Source organism: Meleagris gallopavo, chromosome 14, assembly GCF_000146605.3.
Source record: "Meleagris gallopavo isolate NT-WF06-2002-E0010 breed Aviagen turkey brand Nicholas breeding stock chromosome 14, Turkey_5.1, whole genome shotgun sequence".
Classification (NCBI taxonomy): Eukaryota; Metazoa; Chordata; class Aves; order Galliformes; family Phasianidae; genus Meleagris; species Meleagris gallopavo.
In genome coordinates, this window is record NC_015024.2 from 15,798,783 (window position 1) to 15,824,318 (window position 25,536).

The 25,536-nt window shown below is 43.0% G+C and overlaps 1 protein-coding gene across 4 annotated transcripts in view; it reads right to left on the bottom strand.

Annotated features, from left to right (window-relative positions):
- FOXP1 (forkhead box P1) overlaps positions 1-25,536 on the bottom strand; it is a 301,896-nt gene that overhangs the window by 203,580 nt on the left and 72,780 nt on the right. For 2 of the 4 annotated variants that reach the window (XM_010718728.3, XM_010718723.3), the window contains exon 1: positions 375-528. The exons of 1 other annotated variant lie outside the window; for it this stretch is intronic. The gene's annotated coding sequence lies outside the window, so the exon portion shown is untranslated. Of the gene's footprint in view, positions 1-374; positions 530-25,536 lie in introns of those variants that run through there. One more of the 4 variants, XM_010718729.3, reaches the window with a different exon arrangement.

Here is a 25,536-nt window from a genome sequence, read left to right on the forward strand (position 1 = left end):
TTTTTGCTGCTGCTTTTGCAGTTCTGTGTTGCACACTGTTGGAAAGCTTTTAGCTAACAATGGCAGCATTATCTTCGGGATAGTTACAAAACAGGATTTGTTAGCACGAAGAATAATAACACAGAACTCACTCCCCGCTGCCCCCCCCGCCAATACCTGCCTATTGCAGCACGGCGTTTCGGACTTTATTCGGAGTATATTCCAGAAACACCTGTATTCCTCAGCCAATTCCTGCTACAAACCGCCCCAGCACACCGACTTTGCTTAAGGAGCTTTGGACGATTCAAGCAAACAAACAAACAAACAATCGCTCTCTGCATTTATAAAACGGAACAGAAACAAAAGTAACTCACCCTACCGTAGTGCAAACTTACCCATTAATGAGGAAGAAAAAGCCTTAGAGCTGCAAGTAATTCCCAACCAACTGCAGAAAGTTGAGAGTTTGAGAACACTAAAGCACTTCTGACTATCCAGCCTTTCTGTGCCTCAACACTGGCTGCAGTGTAAGGAAGGACTGAAGGTATGTGGTCTAAACACAACAAAAGCCACTGCCTTACTCTAGATTAAATATGCAGGAAGAGGCCCCTTTGCATAAACACAAACACTCAGCAAATGAGTAACTGGCTCAAATCAGACGCCTGCTGTGCATTCTACCTGTCCTGATCTCTGACAAGCTGCACAGCTTGTTTAAGGGGGTAGGAGCTACCAAATCAAATCAAACCATGGAGCTAAATGCTTTCCTCATCTAATAGTAAATAACAACAGCACCAACAACTCGATGCCAAACGTTCGTATCTAATCTAAGCACTGCTCTGGCAAAAAAACTGCATCGTGTGCTCTGCCCGCTTTGGCTCAGCCACCCATCTCACCACAGCAGAAACACAACCAAGCACCACCTGTAAAATTCATTTTCATTAACTGTGCTGCAACCCAATATATCGCCAGTAACAAGGATTTAAAATTAATACAGAGACTTCTGGTTGAGGTGACGCATTAAATCTGCATTTGCTTCTCTGTCCCTATGTTTTGTTTACTATATAAAAGACATTCCACATGGAAACCTACTTCAGCTGTTACGAACCACTGCATAACGTGCACTGACTTACTACTTTATTGGGGAAAAGGAAAAAATTTGTAAGGGTTCCTCTAAAAATGTTATTTCCAAAATATCAGTCTCACAAAACTACCCCTACAGACCACATTTACTTCCAAAACCAAATTAGAGACTGTGATAACCACCAAGCACCTCGAAGCATCTATTATTATAATCAAATATCCACAATTATACACTGTGATTTACTCTTGCTTCTAGAGAAATAAATTATTTTTTCATTCCCGTGTATCCTCCCAGAAATAGAATGAAGAAGCGAAATGTGAAAGCAATTGGAATTCACCAGTGTCCCTCCCTAACTCAAGGAGTCAAATCTCATTGACCTCTTTTTGTAAGTCCTAGCTACATGTTGGTTTTAGTAATTTAATTATTTTTTAATAACTTGCAGTATTAAATGATTGCCATTGAAACACAAATAAGATTATACTCCCCTGTCTTTCTCTCCTGTGCTCCAGACTGCTGCACGAGATGGACAACATGACTGCTTTCGACACCGAAATTTCATTCTGGAAGACCACTCACGCACACAGAAAGCAGCACACAGTTACTGGGTTCTCAAGCATGTGCTGCAGATTATTTCAAAGGATACTGGGTGTAACTAACAGTTTTAATGAGAATCAAACACGTTCGGTTCAACCAGGCACTCCTACAGAATGGAGGGAGTTTTCACTTTCCCTTGGATTAAACTCACCGTGTTAAAACAAAATTGCTAACAAGAGCTAGTCAAGCCTAACAAGATAAAAATCCCCCGCACAAAAAATCCTGCGAGAAATTTTAGAGCCCCTGTATCACTCACTGTTTTTGCACTGAAATGACCTTCCAAATAAGGTGTTAAATAATACGGTTCACATAGATGATAGTGATCTAACCTTGATGCAAATAAACCATAGAACAAAATTTAATCAGTATATCACTGTGTAAAAGCCTTTGTCCATCCCAATGGAGCTTCTAATGACTGTTTTGGCAGTTCTGGCTGGTAGTTATGCCTCCCTGCTCATATATATCTCATACTGGTTGAGCAAGCTAATGGAACTGCTGTTAGTGGAATCCAATATTAATACCCTGCATCGTGCAAAACTGGATGCAACTGAATATATTATACAATTACAGGTAGTGTCTAATTCCATAGGTATTAGATGCTGGAGTCAATTAATATTTTAATAGAGAAAGTGAAATAAATACTACGTTTCAGGTAAGATGTATACGGAGTCTGGGTCTGCCAGTCTTCCTGCTGCAAGCCTTCTATGTCCTTAAACAGAGCAGACATAGAACCCCGACAAAAATTGGCAGGCAAGCTTTAGATGCTGTGTGACACATACTGATGCACAGAGTCAAAGATGCCATCTTCACGCAAGCTCCACTAGTTATGAGCTTGAGAGAAAATGAAACAAAAAAACCCAACACAACAGAACAAAACAAGAAAAAAAAGGTTGGGGGGTGAGACTGGAGTGAGACCTCCAGAAAATAAACAGGGTGTACAGTTTCAAAGGCTACAGACACAGACATTTCATTGTTCAAGCCAATTATCAGCGGAAAATAATAACAACAGATGGATTCAGAGTCACTGACTTTTCATATGCACTTCATCTCTGCACAACAGATGATGAAATGCGAGAGCTATCTCGGAAAGGCAAAACATCTTTCAGTAAAAGAACTCTATACTCCAGATGGGGACCTTCTAAGGCAGCTGATTATCTTCTTATAATGTTGTAAGATAGACTTACTAAAACATTTCAAGAACTGATCAGATAGGATGAGCACAATGGCATCATTATTTGAAGCAAGTTGCTTCAGCCTCACACTTGTGACTGAACTAGTCAGGGAGCTCAAGAAGGTCAGAGCTGCTCGTTGCCATTTTTTCATCAACCGCTCCCGGTCGCCTCCTGCAACCTGGGCAAAACACGGGGTTCAGCTCTGCCCAGAGAGGGGACACAGGTGTGGGGCCACCGAGTCAACATCTGCAAGCAGAAGAGCCAGGAGCTGGTCCCCTGTAAAAGTCCTGCCACTGAGCAAGGCGAGCCCACTCGACTCGCACAGACACGAAGGCGGAGGACAGAACGTATTTACAGTCACGATCATTTTCACTGTAACTGCTAAATGCAGAGGGGCCTCGTCATCCAGGGGTCTGATTTGGAGTAAACTCGGCTGAGTCAATGGAGCTATGCTGGTGAAAACCGGTGTGAGGCACAAGTAAGATTTAAATTGTTTTTTGCAAAGCTTTTACAAAACTCATCTCTTATGGGAAATAAAGCTAAATTTGCTTTCAAAGGGAAATAACAAATACATGTAAATTCTGGTGGTTCCAGTGATAAGCATTTCCAACAAATGTCACAAACACCCAGTTAAGAACCACCTACCTTTCATAACCTTCTCCCACTCAACCTGAATACCACAAAGTATGTGTTTTTGATAGTATGAATCAGGTACACCACAATCTCAAAACTTCAAAAAAAAGAAGAAAGTATGAAAAAAAAAGAAGTAGTGGAAAAATTAGCTCATTAATCTTTAAGACAACATTTATTTAATGGAAGAATACCACATAACTAGCGCACTAAAATGAACTGGGTGCCATTTCCACAGTTTCCTCTCCAAAACACTGCGAGGAAAATTTAAAAAAATCACACACTGGAAATCAGTATCACATACAGAGGGGTAGCAGCACACAACACGCACACTGAACTTGCACCTACTGCTAATTTATTTCACAAGTTGCAAAATATTTTATAAGTACAGGGCTGTTGATTTCACAAATGCGAAGGGAAGGGAGAAGTTTGCAGGCGCAGTGTTTCCCTTCATTGTGAAGTACTTTGTCAAAAGTAAATTCACAAGGGGAACATACAAGCAAAGAGTAAATTTTGCCCAGGGCAAAATTCTGCAACTGCTTTAAGAAGCAAACAAGAACACAAAAGATGTGTAATACAACCATCTGGCTCTACTCATGCTATATCAATAATCCCCAAAATTTATCCCCACCCCCTTAATCAACCCACACTGATGCCACAAAACCAAATGGCATCACTTATGCTTCCTGCCCATCACATTTTGAAATGATATTTAATATGCATACAGTACATATTTGCATGTTAATCAATTTCTTTAAGAAAAAGAATATTTTTGCTTCATGAGCTATTAGTTCAGCTTTTTTCTTCTTATTCACACTGGGATCTGTAAAACCACCAAGAAAGTCCTTGTGGTAAAGATACTCTCATATCGACACAGCGCGTCAGGTATCAGGATAACGTACCGGTCAGAATTTCAATCTCTTCTTCTCTCTAGTTTTGTGTCACAGTGTGAAAATAGCAGAGGATGAATAATAATGTGCCAGCAAAACTATCAGTTCAAGAAACATGGGTAAGCAATCCATTTTGAAGTTGGTTTTAGATGTGTTTCTAAGCATCGCCCTATTTGGGACGCAAGGAGGGAATGATGCAGACAGAAAGGGAAAAGGATACCTCAACACATCTTTTCTATCTGGGATGCTAAGTGTTGGCCCCAAGTACTTCAAGCTGCCACCATCCTGGAAACATTGCAAAGACCAACATCTTCCTGGTGAGGTGACACTGAGCACACGTTTCTTCATACCCACAGGATCTGGGGCTGGATCCCCCTCCCAGTACTCAGCAAGGGGAAAAAATCATATGAAAACCCTGAGTGGTGCCACAGGCTGCTGGAAGAAGAACACGAGGAGCTGCATGCCCAAGAAAAGGAATGTGGATGAAGGACAGGGTCGAGGTGCAAAGGCTGTATGGCTGGGACTGCCACTCGCTCTCTCACCCAGAGGAAGGTGGGAGACAACCCTGCCACAGACAGACAGACAGCAGACAGACAGACGGCCTAGGTGGCCCCGTGGGCAGCCCCACACAAAGGCCAAGCCCGGCGCGTTGGGCTGAAAGAGTTGCCTCGCGATTGTTTGGGGCTGGCTCGGTTCTTGAGGGAAAATCACCTATGTAACCATCGTGATTCATAGCGCGAGTGCACGCCGTGAAAACGGTACCAACAACAGCACTTCAAAGGCGGCCGCTCACAGGCGTGATGGCCACAGCCCCGGCTGCTGACTCAGAGCTCTTATTCTTAATTGACTTCTCTGCAACAACACGGCCCGGCCCAAAGCCCACTCCGTGCTCCAAAACACCACAGCGTGGCTGGGTCTCCCTCCCAGCCCTCAGCAGGCCGAGGGCAGCACCCGCTGCCACAGGCTGTGGCATTGGTGGCACGGGAGACACTGAGGGCTGTTCCCATGGCCGCCAATGCCATCATGAGGGGCTGAGCACAGCTGCCCTGTCATGGCGCCCGTGGCTGGCAGTGCTTATTGCCTGCTCAGCGCCAGCATGGGGCAGCTGTGCAGGAAAGGAGAAACACCAGTCCAAGCACAGGTAGGGAGGCAAAGGTGGAAACATTTTGCCACTATCTTCTTAATGCAAAAGCATACTTAGAGCAGTTATGACTGTTCTTAGATCCATTCTACCAATCTGAGATCACGAACGCTTTGTCAATGTATTTTTTAAAAAATCATTTTCTGGATTTTGCTTCTGCCGTGTCTATGGCTTGACTTGTACGGCTTCTTTGTAAGAATTGAAAACAGTCTCCCACAAACACAGGAATGGGGAATGGTTTAGAGCTAATCCGCACCTGGGCTACGTAAAAGGGGCTCATATTTTCCAAACAGAAACACAACCCTTTTTATATAGGAACCAGATCGGGATCCAAATGCTAAACCGTTCACCACATCCTCCGTGGGCCTCAGCAATGGTGAAGGGGAGCGGTGGTCCCCCCACACTGCAGACGTGTTTGTGCAGAAGCACCGGCCCCACCTCGACAGCGAGCTGTGTGCGCAGTGGGACTGCCATCGTGGGCCCACATCCAAGGGCAAAGCCATCCCGAGTCACAGCGCGGCGCTGCCCAGCCCGCACGCGCCTTCCAGAGGGATCTGGCCCTGTCTCCTTACTCTCGTTAGAAAAACGAAGGCTGTGACAGAAAATAGCTGAGAACTAGATCTTGCTGATGCCAGTATACAATAATAACACGTTCAAAGATTTAATTTAGAAGACTACAAAGTCTAGCTCATATATCATAACACCTTGAAATAACACTTTAAGGTCAATCCTGCGCATTTTTGGAAACCACCAAAACATAATGAAGTTTTACTTAAACACAGCATTTACATTTATAACGCGTTTCAGATTCTTCAAGTAAGCTAGACCACATGGCTAGGAAAATGTACTTCCCACAACATACAAATTAAGTCATATAGAGCCTTCCCTCAGCAGGCTGAACAGCCACTGGCACAAATGGAAGTCCTGTGTACGGATCAAAGGCAGCATGTGGACCTAAGAATATGATTATTTTTTTTTTTTTTAATTGGCAAAACATCAAATCCCACTAGTAGTTTATTTTTGTTGCCTTCCTTGCCCCTTTTCTACCTCTCCCACTTATTTCACAACGGAACATTTTTAAACCACTAGAAATCTTTGTGGCAAAGATGATGTCATACTGACACAGGATCAGGTGTGAGGTATGGTATGAATAAATACTTATCCGCAACCACATTTAATTTTCAATGGTTGGGCATCAAGAGACAAAGAAGTTCTTATGCAGACATATTTACTGAGGATTTAATTTTAAATGGTCTGCGTTTAAAAGAGCAGAAACACCACACAGGGCAAGCCTAGAAGGAAAAAAACAAACTCCAAGCCTCTTTCACCTTCCTTCTGTTTTGGGGGAAAGCAGTGCACAGCTCTAACGCTTGCTGCTCTTCACATCAATAAATAAATCGTGGCACTCGATTATTTCTTCTCATAAGTCGCTGATAGCATGCAGAATAATTGTACTTTATGTGCTGCTAATAAAAATCGTCCCTACGAAAATAAATATGTTTTTTACAGTAATCAAGCAGGAACTAATTTTGTACTTTTTCACAAGTAGCCATTTAGTTTGGCTCTGAATGGTAATGTGTAGTAGAGAATGCAGTATATGCTTTAACCCAAGAAAAATTAGACTTGAAAATTAATACATAGTGAAAGACAAATTTAAAGCAGCCTTCTTGTGTTCTGACACAAGAATATAAAAATGACACGAGCAACTAAAGATTAGTTTACATACTTTTCAATCACAGCTGCCGCTCAGTAACCACAATACCTTTAAAATGACATTCTATGGAAACACAGTTTGGCTGCAGCAGCAGTTAGATACAGTTAATGTGAAATTAAGAGGGCATTTTTTATTTACACACATCACACAGCTCTGAGCCCCAGCACAATTACAATGGAAAGATTTTTAGCATGATTAATTTAGAAATAATCTAGTGATAAATAGAGTGCATTGCAAGTGATTCTGCAGAGCAAATTTTTATCACCAGCCTTAGATGTCAAAACACAGTTTCAGGGACAGAGAAAGAACGAGTCACATCTTCTTGGTTAATATTTAATTGGGTGCTAAAGATTCCTCGTAAGGACCTCTGAACCATCAGTGACAGCCCTGCAAGGCGGCCCTATCTGTGGAAAAGATACCGACCCTTTCTGTATAAACTAAAATAACATTAAATTTAATCAAACCATTCAATTAATGAATCACTTCAGTGGACACTGCAGCCCAAGTCCTGTTTAATTACATAATTTTAAAAATATTTGCACACTGCAACCACTAAGATTGGCTCTGAGGTTTCATAATACACACTTAACTCTCGAGTTGGAGAACAAATTTATTTAATCAATGCAGAGCTAAGTGCAATAATGCCACTCCACTCAAACTGCAAAATCACTTAGCATATCCTGCGAGAAAAAGCAAATAAACTTTTTCGCTGCCTAAATGCAGGCTGCCTTCCCACTGCTCCATCAGCCCCCTCCCCGCCATGGGCCTGGCAGGCTGTGCTCAGCAGGACTCCTCCCATAGGGTCGACCACCAGTCCTTGACCTCTTTCTCCTCGCCCTCGGCTCCGTCGATCCTCTCCTCCTCCTTTTCTCCCCTTTTGCTCCTCCTGTGATGCTTTTCTGCCCAGTTTCCCCCTCGCTCTCTGCTATGCTCTGGTTTCCCCAGCCTCCCCCCATGGGCTCTTCCCACTGCCACCTCCACTCTATCTTACATGGGCACAGCTCCCATTCTGAATTTCCCCACCTGCTCTCTTTCTCGCTGCCGCTTGAGATGGCTGCTGTGAAAACACCTCATTGGAAAAATAAGACAAGACAAAACACAAGACAGGGTGGAGGGAAGAGACATGTGAGAGAGCGAGGAGAGAAAACAGTCCAGTAAGGCCAAGCAGAACAAAACATTTCCAACATCAGCAAGGGAAGCTCCTGAGCACCAGGATGAAAACAGAATCCATGAAGTGTGTGTCCTGAAGTGGGATTTGGGTTCTCGGACGAGTGTAACACCTCCATCTGCAGGGCAACAGAAAAGCGTGGTACTGCCACACGTAACTCAGTGCCACAATGCAGGAGAGGCTGAAAGACATTCGGACCGAGCAGCGGCCTCAAACGAAGGGAAAAAAGCAAAGCGAAGGGTTTGTCACAGCCTGGAGACACAGCTGTGTGCGCTCATACAGACTTTGCATTCATTCATATAGAGCACAGCTTTCAGGTCCTGTGGTTCTAGCACGATTTTTGGATGAAAGCTGAGCCTCAAAAATAAATAAGTCTATATTTGGCCTGCCCTGGATTCAAGAGTTCTCAGTAGTGCACTGCATAGAAACAATCTGAATTAATACAGGTTCAGTTTTCAGGATTATAATATTCTTTACCAAGCCAATGGATGCACCTCTAAAATTCACTGCCCTGACAAACAGTAGAGCTCTTGAAAGTCTGCTTGTATTAGTTTTATGGATCTATTCTACTGCTTAAATCAGGTCTCATTAAAATTACCATCCACACAAGTTCTCCCACTGGGAAATCTACATGCCAGAGCTACTCCAGTTCCGCAGGCAGTGCTCGAAGGGGGTTGCATATTGCAAAATAGCTGCGGACGCAGCGGGGGGAGGAAGGGGAGAAGAACAAGAGGACTTCAGGACAGCAAACAAGTTACTCCTTATCCTCCTCTGATTTTAATCAGTGCAACTTTTGCTCAGCTGGTGCAAATGTATCCCTGAAAAGAAATGCTACTGCCAGAAGTGAAAGGGGGGTGGGGAAGGGAAGGGAAAAAAAGGAGTGTCCCTTAGAAAGCCAAAGCCAGACTCCAACATCCATTCCAGCACTGAAATGCCAGGCTAAATATACAAACACTGCACCTGACAACTTACACTAAAGCGTATGATCTGCACACTGTCCCTCCAGTTTAATTTTTAATAGTAGCGGTACTTAAATCTCAGCATTAATGTATTAATGTTCAAATGAATGCAATTAAAGGCATCTCTCCAGTGCTAACGACCTGGAAGAACTCTCCACCCTTCGTATTTGTGGGGATCGTTACAAATACATTCTGTAGCAGTTGTTTGGGCAAAGCAGCGAAAACCTTTGCCTTTTAAATATAAAGTAACAGGAATAATGAATAACATATCCTCTGATTTTTGTTCTGCCATGATATATATATATAATGATATATAAAACGTTCATTTATTATTATCACACATCCTAGGAAGCAGACACGCACAATTACTTTTTTTTTCTTTTTTTTTTTGTGTGTCTTACAAGGGTCATTTATCATACAGAACATCCTCCAAATAGGTAGCCCTAAAATCTCAATTTACAAAGACATTTTTTAAAGCTGAATTCTACAGACAGGGCTATGCTCCTGATGGTTAGAATAAAAACTTTATGATATTGAAATATCTGGATTTAAGGAGGGAAAAATTCTTTTAGCAGTTCCTGCTCCTGACAAATTAATGTCTGCCTATTATGTCTACCTAAATCTTACCGTATTTATTAGCGAAAGAAAAAGCACTGTCTGACTCTCTTTAGGACAAGTTCACAAAGTGAAAGCATTTACCAAAAGGGCATTAATTTTTATCATAACATCTGTGATTCCTGGGTGGGGAAAGGAAACACCATAAAACCCAAGTCTGTATACACAAACTATCAGTCAGATTTTAACACTTAAGCAGAATGATGCAAAGCCATTTTTCTGATGTTAGCAGGTTTTTATTTTACTTTATTTTTCTTTTGCATCCCGTATTTCAATATGTAAAATGACAAAATGCAAAAAACAAAAACACAAAAATGTGCTTGTTAGGGCTGGCCTAGTTTTCTGAAACGCACAAAAATAAAACCCACTCAGAAGATCTTATTTTAATATGTAATAGAAGAATCTGGCAAACATTAGCCAAAGTAAGCCTAGCCAGTGAACATAGACTAACATACCAGTACTAGTCTGCTGCTTCCGAGCAAAATGGGAATTGGATCTTGTGCTTCCAACACACAAGAGCAGTTTCTTCAGCCTAAAGAGCACCGAAGGCGTGTGCACGAGGATGCGTGGCACAACCAGAAAGCAGAGCCAGAGCCCTAGCATTAAAAGTCTACTGTGCCCAAATCTCAAGTTCCAATCGTCATATTTGCTGGCAACTTGAAAACGGGGGCCCTCTCAGTTCTTCCACCTCCAGTCTCCCCTATGCCAAAAGGTGAAGATGGTGAAAATAAGCCATAGTTAAAAGAACAGCTCCACCCACACCTGTTCTGGCTTTTGCTTTTCCCATCACCAAAGTCAGCAGTGAGCAAAAGCCACCAAAACCCAAACAGAAGTGCAGCATTCTAAGACACTTTCTTTCTTTCTTTGTGCCCCAAATCTACTCCAAGTCATGGAGTTTTGAAGCAGTGCCCAGAAAAGAGTCAGACATAAAACTACCTCTTTGGGGGGGAAGGGGGGAGAAGACTATCTAGGAAGAGAAACAGAACCAAAAAGCTGGAATCAGCACGGCTAAAGACTGTGATGAGGAGGGAGGAAGAGGGGGAGGGCAACTACAAAGCACTCAATTATAAACCCAAAATGTTAGAAAACCAATCTCACGGTAACAATTTCTGTATTTTGGGATTACCTACGGATGAGGAAGACTCTGGCTTAATCAGCTGTCTGTGAGAATGGATCCCAACGTGCCAGAGCTGAACTCAATGGACAATCCCATTAGAGTGGAAAGAGCACGTGAAACGCCCTTGAGAAACGCAGCTAACGCACAAACAGCGAGGAAACAACCGTTAATAAATCCTTCCATTTCAAGGCTTAGGAGGCAAAGAGCAAATGCTGAAAGAAGAAGATGGGAAGGGCACAGTCACGCTTTATGAAAAGCCCACTTCTCGTGTCACACATTCCTGAGGTAGGGCTCACTGCTCAGATTAAAACCCCCAGTGTTATCCCACTAAAATAAACCTCCCAAGAGGGAAACAGCTGAGTCTCTTCTTTAAGCTACCTAAACTTAGGATATCTCTCTATTCCAAGATAGGAGACAATAGAAGAAAAGTCTCTATAAATAGAGAGAACAGAGGAGTCTCTATAAAAAGACAAATATTGCAAAAAGAAGTCTCTGTAAGTAAGAAAAAACTTGCAAAGCTTATGAATTCAGGTCCCAGAGGCACTCCAAAACTCCTGCTTGGGCTTCTCTGTCGGTCAGTGCTGCCCAAGCTCGAGGAGCTGCCCCCAGGCACAGCACAGCCCACTGCAGGTTTACTTGGGCCGCTCTCTGTCAGCTATTTGCATTTACCCAGGAAACGTGACACTGGGCCCAAACCAGTCTCCTCATCTTGCGTCCTGAACAACAGAGGAACCACAGAGGAACCCCAAAACCTGCTTACCCTGAGAGAGCGCACACCCCAAGAGGCGCATGACAGCAGCTAAAGACAAAATCTCAGCCTGCTGTGCCTTAAGCACTGCTCAAGTTGCGTGCTGTGGGGCCACGGCATCAGGAGAAGGCACAGGGCTCAGAGCGGGCAAGCTGAGGCCCAATGCCAGCATCACTCCTGGTTATCAGCCACCACCTCACTTCAAAGGCCCTACAGCGGTACCACCGAGCCCAATCATATTGGGATCTTATCCAGCCTTTAACTATGACACGTTTATGGCCATGGGCTGAGGGACGTCCCCAACGTCCCCAAGGACCAGCCCGGCACACCGGCTCTGTGCCCACCTGGCTGCGATCCGAGCACTCGCTCAGCACGAGCCTACATTTTATTCTCTCTCTTTCAAGCTTTGGCAACTGAAATCTATTATGATGTCAAAAGGTAGCTGACAACATAAAACGCATCCCGCTGAGTTGATGCTGCACGCTGCTAAATTTACAGCAACATAAGTATCATAAAAATTATAAGAACTGCAAATTAACCACTGATTTTTTAGTTCAGTGACATAAATAACAGTAAGGATCTGGAAAACTTCCAAACATCTTTACAACTGTTTAATTTGTCAAAATCTATCAAGCGCATTCCAACCACAAACCTGTCCTCTCCAGAGCATTAGTTTTCATCAGCATCAATGGCAACCAAAATAAAGCCAATATAATTACTGTATTCTGATGCACCTTTCCAATCAGGCATTATTTTCTGCTTTTCTTCTTCAGCACTTCTTTGTTGACACTAACAGTCAGCAACGTTTTAAAAACATTCATACTAAAAAGAAGAAAAAAAAACCATGACTGCTTTCCCATCCTTCACAGGTTTGCCCAGAATACTTAAGAACACCCATGGCTTGTTTGCTGATTTGACCGTTCCAACTCACGTGTATCTCATGAAGCTTGCGTCAGCAAACCCTTTTATTTACTCCATTATTTGTGCACCAAGCCCCGCGAATGCAAAGCCACTTCTCCAGCAGCTGCAAGAGAGCACGTAAAGATAAAATTATTTGTTTTTCGGTAGGCAACATTGCTTTTCCTAGAAGAGTGGAAGGTAGCTCCTTTTTAAATACCTATTTATTTTCTTTGGTTGAATATCAATTATTGTCTTTCCCAAGACACAGATTTCCTAAAGCGATTACATTTCTTTCACAACCACTGCAGGACTAGCTGAGAGCAAAGCCAAAATTCGTTCAGTCGATGGTGCACCAAGTTAGGGTTGGACTGAAAAATAACACAAAGCGTGTTCCTACTGTTTGATTGCTCAGGGGCTGCTAAGCTTCGCAAGACCCAACGCTCAGCTTTAACCATGAAGAGAAAAAGAGGCTGAGGCTTCGAGGACGAGGCAGCACGCTCGCTGCAGCTCCGTGGGTGACAGAGCACGTGTAGGACACGGCCAGCCCACTGCTGGGCTGCTGCCAGGACCTGCTGACCAGCGCTCACATTAACCAGCCCCGCAGTGCTGCTTGGTGCCTGGGCTGCTCCGAGGCGATGCGGCTGTACCTGCGGCACGGCACGGCACCGCCTGAGGACGGCACTGCGCTGTGATGTGTTCTACCACACTGATTTCAAGACCAAATCTCGACCACAATGGCTACCCAAATGGAAGCAGGAAAGGAAGTTGAAGGACCGGGTTTGAGACGATAGGTTAAACTCAACCCACCGCACCAGCAAACACCATGCAGTAAATCTTGTAATAGAAATAGAACTACTTACGGTGCATCTGAAACATCAGGATTTGTGCTTAAAACGCAGTGAAACAACCCAGAACATAACACAGCTCTAAAAATTAAGCATCTAGATTAACGTGGAATTTTGAAATTAATTTTCTCACCTCCGTTTGCAAGAGCAGTACACTTAAATGGCCACAACTCATTCAGTGACACCCAGAGGTAGCATGCAAGCATTATGGAATGATCTAGGTAATTCACATTTCTTTGATTAAATCTAACGTAATTGCACGTAACCGGAAAAAATCACAGCAAGCTGGCTTCAGATATTGTATTGCATAAATCAGAAACAATTCCCACAAAATCTATCCTATCCAGACTATTCTAAGCAACATAAGCAACAACAACTTTTGAGAGATTGTGATTCTCATTGTGGTGCAATGAGTAACAAAGAAAGCACGTTTTTTATTCTGGTTTGCACTGGTGATACGCGTTTCTTCTTTGACTAAACCCTCTGTGACTCAGTTCTGCCGGTTCACAACAATGAGTTCTCATGTTCCCCCTACATAGAAAAAAAAAAAAGAAGGAGAAAAAAAAGAAGCCTTCAACTCTCCTGTTCCCAGCTCACACCCAAGGGAAGACTTCGGGGTGCCTGCAGCTTCTGCAATGTGTCAGACCATGCAGCGAGGTGTCCTGCTCACTTAGAGAGGAGTCCCAGTTGCAGCAGACAGACCGACAGACCAGTACCACGAGACACCATCTGCAGGTGGAAAGCCACAAAAACAAGGTCCCACAGGTAGAAGGAGAGCGGGACTCAAGCTGGAAGGATGTCTCACACTTGGTGCAGGCAAAGATGGGTTTAGCCGGAGCAGCTTCCCTCAAAACTCCAAACTTAGCAACAAGTCTCTGCGACCATCCTTCTCTGAAGTTCCTGAGAAGGCCAACCACAAAAGCTGCTTCTCACGCTGGGAAGAGAACAGGCCGTTTTCTGCACTCTGAACCAGGTTTTCAGACTTAAGTTTCTCTTTCCAGTAATGCACGATACAAAGGCCACAGCAGCTTTGAGCTCCACGGTGCCTCATGTTTTCAGGCCCGGAGACTTAATTACAGTCTCTTCTAATTAGCACATGGTACTAAACTATAAATATTAATAACATTAACCAAAAGAACCTGATTAAGATGGCAAGCTGAAGACTGAATCAATAAATCAACAGTAATCTTTTTTCTTAATCACAGCAGCTACTCCACCCTTTTTATTGATCTTTTTCTTCTCTTGCCTTATTTCACTGTCATCTCCTGAATCTTGACTGAATGAGTTGAAAACAATCACACACCAAGGCAGGACGAGGCACACTTCAGCCCCAAGCTGCTTCCCGAGGCACAGCGCACTGCAGGACGCTGCCCGGAGCAACCTGCCACTCCTCAGCCTCCCCCTTTGCTCATCCCAGAATCTTCCAAGCAAATTGAACAACCTGGCAAGTACGTGGGCAGCCCGACTTCGCTGTTTAAGAAAGAGGTAGCTGTGATAGATCTGGCCTCCCCCAACCACAAGGATTTATTAGTGCACAGGTTTAAAGGAGCCTTCATTTAACTGTCTGAGCGTCTTCTGAAAACCAGTACGAAAACCAAACCATGTATCTTCTTGAGACATATCTGTTGATCAAATATTTTACTCCAGTGCTCCTTGCAGCGTCATTACAGTACTTGCACATGTTCACCCCAAGTATAAATCTCCAGCATACCCTACATGCCTCTGAAGCAGCTTTCCTGGAAACGGCTTTATTGTGTTCTAGTAAACTTCACTCGTGTTATTTATTTTCCTTTAAAAGAGAAGTTGCACTTCACTGCATTTGTTCCCAGCAAAGACAAGTTTCTGCCTATCAAAGGACAAGTTTACTGCAAGGACTCTTGTAATAATATTGATAATGGGTAGAAATTACACATTTTATAAGGGAGAAGACAAAGCACTTCGTGTTTCATAATAGTGGTGCTGATATCATAGTTTCTCCAAACTCTGCTTTCACACAAAATTATAGCCTTCTCTCCTGAGTGACCTAACCCACAACTGTTTAGGAGAGATATAATGGGCCACACTGTCAACTACAAATCAACAAATGCACTGCCTTCAATGGAGCTTTTGCAGTTGCTTCCTAAGAGTTGTAAACTGACGATCAGACCCAGTATTTTCAGTGGAGGGCTAACGCATGCTGCTGAAGGAAAACAATTCAGGCTAGAAAATGCACCAAACAAACGTACAAATCTTGAGAGTATAAAGAAGAACCTTCAGGTTATGAGCTGAAAAGAATCAGATATTTTACTAAGCAGACAGTAATAGCAAATATTACTGAACAAAGGAAAAGGAAATCGAAACACGCTGAGAAAGGTAATCAAGAAAGAAATGTGAAATGTGCTTATAGGATGCAAGTCCAAGTGATTAAAGATCTTCAGCAAGCAGGATATCCCACCTAGAGCCATTACTCCTCACTTGGATCCTCACACATCACACTCTGCAACACCAGATCCGAGGATCTAGAAGGGTCCACCTCTCTTCCCTTCAATCTGCTGCCCTTTGTTCTGGGTACACACACTGGGGTACAGCCCAGTACACACACACCACACAGCCTTCATTTCGCTTAAGTTACAGCAAGAGGGAATATTCAACCGATATTTTTTTCCACCTCCCCCCCCCCAAGTAGAACAAAGCAAGGGAACAGATCCCAGGCTGTGTCTTAGGAGAAGCAGTAGGTCCCTGAAGTGGGTGAGATATACAAATGATATGACACAACTTGCAAACACCATCTAGCAGGTAACGACAAACAAACAGCAGTAGCTAGTTAATGATGATCTGCAATAATGTCAGGGAGGCTTGTTCCCACGTAAGTAACCTGCCACACAGTGGATACAAATTGTCTCTGATTTGATAGCACCTACTGCGGAGAGGAGCGTTATCACATGCGAGCTTGCTCAGATAAATGGAGTATTATTTCCCTGTGCTGCTACTGTCACTTTCTCTGGTCCATCAGCCCCTTTCTTAAACTGATTGCTATTTTTATTACGCTTCTTAAAATATGAAGCAGGAGACTCCTTTTCCTGAAACATACCAGCTGGATAGATGACGCCTTTTAAATAATATTCTTTTCTTCTTGTCCCTGATCCTTGCAAGGTTGTTGCTTACTTTGGAGGGGGAAACAAAATAGAAGTGGCAAGCCATATCTCTCCATTCCAAAGGGAGTGGTTTCCCATGAAAAGCATAGTTTTGTTCCCTTGCTATTTCCTTTCAGCGCTGCAGACAAGCAGGCAGCAGAGCCACTGCTAGAACTGACCGCAGCAGCCAGAAACAACGCCCACACAGAGAATACCTGCTGTAGTTTGTGGGCAGCAGGTGGCCTTTAGGGGGGCAAGAGGAAGGATCTGGATTGTGACACCACTCCTACATTCTGAACTCACCAGAAGAAAAATTATTATGAAACAAACTTTTTGCAGTCTAAAATTAGGGGAGATGCTATTGCAGAGAAAAATAACTTCCAGCTTTATTTTAAGAACTGAAATTGTGTTTCCTGCTTCCATTGCTCAAGTTCTTCTGGAAAGGAAGTCTCCCCCAAGGAACGGACAAAATATAGAAAACCTTGTGGAGTCAAAAATGTTCTCTCCACGCTTCTGTAAAAATAAAATACAGTGCCTGGTAGAGAACAGTGGTTTCACTGCAGAAGATACAATGCCAAAGAAAAAAGAGTGCTCACTAATACAATAGGTCATTGTACTCAGACATCGACCACATAAGTCACTCCAAGGGCTCTCAACCTTAAACTTGGAAAGTCTAAGACACTGGAGCCATGATATATAAAGTAAGACCCAAGTTCCAAATATTTGATTTAGCAAAGCAAATATGGTTGTTTTTATTGGGTGCAACAAGCATTTTTCACAGAGTGAAGAATTATGGTAAACATCTGCTAATCATACTCACAAAAGAGGTCATTGTGTTTAAGTCCAAGGTCATATTAATAGTTATATTTAATTAATAAAACCCAATGGTAACATTACCCGAGTTTCCAACAACGTCTGCTTCCTGACACTCAAGGACCCATTCATTAATGGACCACTTCTATTGGTTTTTCTTGATACTGCTGCTGAATTCTTACAAAGCTTTTAGGCCGTACAACAGAGGCCTGACTTAGAAGTAAAGTGCATCAAGTCACACTGCATGTCTCCGAGGTATTGTGCCACGTGGACATCGTTTGTGAACACGCTCACAGAAGTACCGGAATACGTGATACACCAGAGGTGGTCTCACGCTTGGCTGCTTCCCATCTCTTCTCTCACCCAGTGCAATGGGTACAATGACCACACGCTCCTGAACTCAGAGATAATATTCTTTGTTCAACCGTTTGTTGCCTAGGTGTCAGTGGGACGTGTCATGAGAGGCTATTTGCTCGAAAGGGGCAGAATTCCCAGCTTTTCAAGAGAAGCTGCATTTCCTCCATTCTCCCAGCCCATCTCCGCTTCGACCTGCCAGGGTTACTTTCTCGGCATGTTTACAGGTTGCAGAGAGCTGGTGAATTACTGCCCAAAGTGCACCGTTTCAGTAGTTCTCGTTCATTTTGCCTGCTGAAACACACTGTTGAGGCGTTGCTGATCTCAAACAGGAAAATGAACCCGATTTTCGCTTACTCAGGTGTTAAACAGCACAGCTTTTTTCAAATCTCAGGAGGTATCCTGGATGAAACTGATACAAATGAGAAATGAATCAGATCTCACATCTTCTAATGTTCAATTGTTTAAACCTAAGGAAATTGAGACCTATTGAGAAGTATGTTTTCTTGCACGCCCTAACTTCCTCATGTAACTGCAGTCATTGATGTTTATAGATTTTTTTTCTGTGAAAGATAAATCTATCCTGTTACATGAAAAATCCTCGAATGCACGGATGTTTTTTTCACTAAATTTCCATATCCTTTACACTTGAAGTTAATTTTTCTTCTCTACAACGTGTGTGAAAACCATGACATTCTATACATTGTGCACAAGTTCCATACACCATACTGCACTATCTCCACGTACTTACACACACTGCAGTAATGCCATCCCCAGTCCATTACAGAACACTACACACGTCTACACATCAGATCTCCTAGCTTTTGCAGAACCAAGTTATTTTCTGCCCAACAAGTCCTGAAACATAAATAGTTGGTCCAGTATCTCCGTACACAGTCAGACCATTCAAGTTAGACGTCTGATACGCGCAGCCTCAGCACAGAACTGGCAAGTAAAACAGCAGATGAGTTTACACACAAATTGATAGCTTTGGGTTGTAAGTCGCACTAGCGTAAGTAAGTAGTGAGCAATAAATCTTCAGCTGAAGTAATTCATTAGCCATTTTGGCATCACACATGAAACGCATCACTTTGATCTAATGTATTTCAGTGCACTCTGCTATCATCTGCACTGACTGTGCTTTGTTGAGATGAAGGGCTTTATAATCCAAATCAGAAAGTGATGCTTCTGCACTGATGCTCTAATTCAGAAGTTATAATTAACAGACTTACTGCTAATCAGATCTCATCATACCTCCCCGTAGGCCCCAATTGTGAGAAACAACAGAACAAACGACCAGAGGTGCTTCAAAACAGCGTCTATTTTTATGTCTTCAATTTTGTGTGTTCAAACCCATGTCTTCATACAGCTGAAATTGGTAGAAAACAATCTCACAGTTAAAACACACACACAGAAATCAGGAGGCCTGAGATCTGCTTCCACCTGTGCATCTCCTTGTGCAAATTACTTGCACCAAATTTTCAAGGCAGGGAATAGCCAGATGCCTACAGAAGGTGCACACAAAGGATGGCACAGACAGCCCACCAGCGCTGTGCATCTGCACAACTGCAGCATCACAAAACTTCAGCATGTGACAAAGTGCTGAGTTAACCCCAAGTAAGTTCCCCTCATTATTTGGTAAGGGCTGCCTCACTGCTGGCTGCCCAAGTCTCACATCTCCACCGAAGGGTTTAATACCTTCTTCATAGTCTCTGTAGCCTTTCAGTAGAGCCTATGACAGTAATTCTTTGGCTTGGAAGGTGAATCCCCACATTAATACAGGTACAGTCATACCCAGGAAGTTTTCAAAGCAGATGAACTCACAAATCATGGGCAGCACGCTCCTGCCTATGGTTACAGAAGGATTACCCAAGGCTTCTCCAGCCGTTGGCTCATCCCTGACCTCCATTTTCTTCATGCCTGTGGTCAGACCAAAGCTAGTAGCGAAGGCCACACACAAGCTTGCCAACAGCTGAAGCTCCGCCACCAGCTCCTGGAAAAATGCATAACTGTCAGCACGGGGAGCTGGGCAGCTGCCTCAGATCCCACCCAGCAGCTTGGGACACCGAGCTGCTGGCATAAAGTCCCCTCTTCATTCCCAGCGTCACTCTGCCCAGCTGGGGTAAAGGGTTGGGTTCGGAGCAGGGCCCTTCACTCACCCTGCTCATAAATAGGGGAGGGGCACAGCCAGCCCTGACCCCCATCCTGACATTCACGAGCTGCAACAGCACCAGCAGAAATGGGAGCCTTTTGCAGTGTGCTCTGAGTCGGCACTAGTGTAGGAACAGACCTGAATCAGTGCCGAGCTTCCCCCAGCCCTTCCAGGGGTGTTCACATCTCAATTTACAACTCAGCTAGCACCAGCTGAAACAGGGATACTCCATATGAAGCCGCAGTCGTACTGCTCTATGAAACTACGATATTCTAGGTTAAGGTGATGCCAAATGTAATTCAGAGATCTTGTTAAAATAAGTTTGGGTTTGTTTGTGTATTTACATGGCTTCCTTTTTTTGATACAGAGCAGAAAACATGAGTTAGTGTGCACGTGATTCAGGAGAAACACTGTTTTCAAAAAAGGGGCTTAATTACCCATATGGAACCAGCAGCACACCAGCAGTATCAAACCCAGACAGAGCAGCATTCCCAAGAAGTTTCTGATACGTTTGCTGCACTTTCAAATTCCTGAACGTGGAGTCAAAACTGGTCCAAGAAAACCAAAAGTGCAGCACAGGGAAGTGCACTGCACACTAAACATGGGATCCTAAGCAGAGTCCTTTCCAAGCTTAAGTTTATCCCCTGCGCCAGTTTGTATTTTCTATGTAAATTCGTGTAGCTGCCTCAAAAGGAACCACAGCTTTCCATTCAGCCAAACTTTCTTCTGAATTAAGAGTAAAAAGTGCAAATTCACTGCTTAAGAATTAAATGTATGTATTTTTATTGCAGCATGAACAGGTTTTTTGTGAAGTGAACAAGAACTCATAGAGTCAGGAAAGTGTTTATAACTATAACACTTATTCTTGTACAATATATATATTCTGCTTTAATAAAAACAGAACCCAATCATTCGCTATCAAAAATCACAGCACAAAATTTGTATGTTTTTCTCAAAACAGAAATTCTTACTCATTTTCCATGCTGTACACCGAAGCTCCTCTTCACTGCAAATAGGACATTGTTTTCTTGGGCTTTTCTTTTTAAACAGTATAGAAACAAAAAATAGTAGAGGGTGTCACTGCAAACACATCAACATGTACCATAAAAATGAAAACAAATCTGATTAACTCAGCTTAACAAACACTTCCAAGTTCCTTATCAGTACCTGGGATGTATCTGGAAGGGAGCTTTCCCACTCCTAGAGGAAGTGCCAGGGGTGTTCCCCACTCCCAAGGGTAGGCAAGGTTGGGTGGTTTGTCCTGTTGTGATTTAACTACGATGTGATCCTTATTCAGTGCTATAAAGTCTGCTCTGAGCATGCCAGTACATGTCAGCTTTCCCTTCACTCTGTAAGACAACATCCGCCTCCATGCAGAGTTCAAAAATACTTGATGATTTAAGCCAGCTTGCTACACTTAGGTTAGAACACAAAGCAGACTGCAGTGCTCAATATCAGGATCAGCATTTTTCCCCCCACTTATGAATACTTATACTTAGATCAAATAGGCTTTTGGCATCATTTTTACATGCCTACAGCCGAGCCTAGCGGTACTAGAAATCCTCTCTTCGGTATCATCATCTGAGGATAAAGACATGAGACTTCCCATTCTCCAAGGACTGCCAGTCTCCTTAAACATAAATCTGCTATTGTGCTAAAGACACAATCTCTAAGGATTTCTATCTCAAAAGAATAAGGAAAATAGCCCAATAACCGAGAAAATGGAGCAGTTTCAGAGATTGGTGTGTTCAAGTAATATATAGCAATTATGTGGTTGGATGAAGGTAAGAAAGGGAACAAAGACAGAAGTTAACATTTTTTTGGAACTGAAGGGAAAGTGAGTTGGGAACATAACAGCATCCCCAGAAATTGCTGAATACAGAGGGCAGCTTGGAAGGCAGCTCAACACTCACCAGAGCAATGGACACTGCTCCACGGAGCTCCATATCAAGCTCTGGCATCGAGAGGCAGAGAAGCATGGGGCAAGCTCACCCACTAAGGGGCAAACCAAGTGCAAACCTTGAGAAGCACCGTATGCTTGATTATGACAGCTGCCACATCAGCTACAAAACCTCACACACCTCTTTGGACAATTAAGCAATTCAGGGTGTATTCCATTCACACTTTTTTCCACAAGCGGGTGCGTAATTTCGTCTTGCTAAGCAGGCCCTGAGAAGCACTACCCCACAGGAATCATTTCATTATTTCTCTAAGTGCCACGTGCGGGGCAGCAGCACACACAACACGTGTGGAGCACTGGGTGGTCTCACTTCCAGCGCTAACATCCAGACCACAAGAAGGGGGTTGCTCCAGCACATGTCCCACTTTTTGCTCTGCTTCTGGAATCCAGGAGGTTGATGTTTTCCAAGGTGATGCAGAGCAGAGCCCCAGCTACCAGATCTGGCACAGCCCTCCTGATTTAGGGCTGCTGGGCACCTGGGGCAGCACTATGAGGACGTATCACCTTTATTAACGGCTCAGCTAGGAGCCTGGAGCTCACAGCAGGCACTTCATATTTAAGAAAGTGGTGAGAATCATTAAGACTGAGGACACACAGGCTGTGTTTGGTTAATCTCACCAGCATATGCCATTGCCCTGGCCTCGCTGGTTTCTAGGAAGGGTTGGGAAAGCTTCCAGGGGGAATGCACTGCCTAGAGCCCAACTTCATAGGGAAAGGCAGACTGGCAGAGAAGCGCTGAGATGAGCAACGGTGCTGCTGCCCTGCCACCAGTGGAAGCAGTGGGCTGGGAATGGGCAATGCTCACTGGAAAGTAAGGCCAGAGGGAGAAGCTTTGTGCTAGCAGGAGTCTGTCATGCGTGGCAACACAGGCTTCAGGTTAACGGACACTGAGGCAGCACGAGTGCATGAAATCCCTCCTGTGCTTCCCTCAGCTGCTGTACGAGGCTGCAGCGACTGCACGGGACGGTGAAGGGAGGTGCAGCCGAGAGGCTCCAGCTCCAGGCACACCAAGGCAGGGCAAACAGCACGCTGTCATCCCTGGTAAAGGTGCAAGATTCACATCAGCTTCACAGAGGATCAGCCCAAACACACCAGATAGGTAATCAACAACAACAACAAGTTTTCTTTCCCAGGATTAACTACAAAGTGCAATTCTCTCGCCTTTTTTTTTTTTTTTTATTTTTTTTCTTCTCTCACTATGACTACGTACAAGCAAACCTCCTGGCAGAAATTACTTGCATTTTAAATGTTATTGCTAATCTGCAATAGAGCGTGTGTTTCTCTAGCAAAGTCATTAAAACAGGCACGGGTCAGGATGCTGAGGCTGCATTCATGATTCTTTATAGTTACAATGTTAGTAAAGTATTTACTAAATTGACTACCACCTACTTCAAGTTAAATTTGCTGACAGATAAACTGAGCATAACCTCTGGCATTTTCAGACGTTTTCTTATGAATAGATATATTTTGCATGTTTTTGCATGCTAGGCCCTTTCCAAAATGCTGATTTGATCTCTGATATAAGGGCTTACTCACCCCCTTGAAGGTACAGAAGAAAGGCAGCAGTAGCTCGCATGTGGGTGAATGAGACTGTAATGTATAGAAAGCATAAAACTGACTCTTTTCAGATCCTTTTAAATTCAAAAGCAGCAAAAGAACACTGAAAATTCTGCACTATTTCTGCACTGGTTAAAAATAATTAAAAAAAGTCCTGCTGAGATTTATAAAGGGAGATATAAAAAGAATATTATTTGCATAGTCATAAATCATTATAAAATTATTCTTTAGCAAAAAAGACCACTCATTTCACAAGGGCAATCCAGCTTCAAGAGACTGCACTATCTGTTAGCATCCTATTTTCAAAACAGACATCTCTGGGCAGATTTGTTACAGTTCTGTAGATGCTAATGTGTAAACAGATTGTAAAATTATTTGGGGGCCTATAATAAGATTTAATGCTTTTAAGAGGTAGTCTTATACCTCTTTAACAAAGAGGCTTACAATATGGTAAGAATGTATCACAAAAAATATAATGCTTTTAACAGATAAATCCTCTTGGCAAAGGCTGTAATCTTTCAAACTTAATTGGTGAACTCATTAACGAACAACTGCCACTACAAGAAGAAAGACTATTGTCAGCGACTTATCGGGCAATGAGATAACAAACTTAATTATATTGTTTTCAGTGGATTTACATTTGCTTCCTTAGGACACTAGATTTTCCAAACATTATTTCCTTGGCTGTATACCATTTTCTTTTCGCCTACAAGAGAAAAGCAAACGTATCTACAGCAAAGAAGAGAAGAGGAAAACCCAAACCATCGCTGCTTTGAACTAAGCATAACACAGTACTAAAACTTCTGTCTTTATTATCTACTTGTAAAAAGTTATAAGCCTGTAAACTAGTTAATTTATGAGCCATGTTAATCATTTGTTCACATTTGATCTGAGGTTTAGCAAACACGGTTTCCTGGGACATAGGAGGATAATTTGCAGGTCCGGCGTGGCTCCTGAGGGGGCACTAACTAATCTGACACCGAAACATGACATTGATGGCAGGCACACACTAATGACCGCGCCGCTAGATGCTCCTGTCATCCTGTCGTGGCAGTGAAAAGCAACTTTCTTCTTACTGCCAAAAAAGTGCAGAGTGGTCAGACTAATTATTCAGACATGCACTATAATGAGAATCTGAGTGCTCCTTCCCAGTGCACGAACCGCTCGCTAAGGCTCCCATTTGTCTGATACGGTGCCTGATTAGAATTTGTTTCTTGAATAGTAAAACCACAGCTTAAAATACAGCGGAAAGGATAAACAGCCTTTTATTCTGCATAAAACTCCAAAGTGGCCATTTTGGTTTTAAGCTTTTTTTCTTTTTGTCATTTATTTACACCACAAGAACAGAAAATTGGATTAATTTTTAATAGTACTTCTTAACATATACATCTTCATTGAGTTGTACTGTTGGGATCTGTCAGGACATAAATCCTGCTGACAAAGAGTGGCTCAGAAGGTATTTTATTTTCCTTCTTTTAGGAGAAATGACATTTGCTAGAACAGAAACTCGAACCAGACAAATCATAGGTTGAAAAAAGTGCCTGTCATTCTTTCTAAATGGTATTGTTAGGCCAACTGATTCCTCAGCATGAGCTCTGAAAGGATGTATGGGCTTTACACATCACCGAGTGGTTTGGATGGAGAAATAGAAGCAAGAAAAAAAAGTAAGAAAAGTTGAATGATGTTTCCTAAATTCTACATTTGTTCTTCACTTTGGCTTCTAATCCAGCACAGACAACAAGGTGTACCACAGCTTTGTACCTATGTTAGCCTTACAAATCTGTAATTTGCAATTTGCTAGACTGCAAAGCAAAAAGAGAGCAACGGAACCAACAGAGTTACATAAGCTACATATACAGGCTGAAGATACGTTAGCACCCTGTAAAGGAGCCCATATTTCTAAGGGTAACACTTAGCTCTTTCTGAAAAGCAAGCCCTTCTAAGAGCGTTTCAAGTAGGCCACCCAAAGCCTCGCACACGCTACTGAGTCATTTAGAAAAACGTAATAAACTCGAAAGTGTTACACACAAAGGTGAA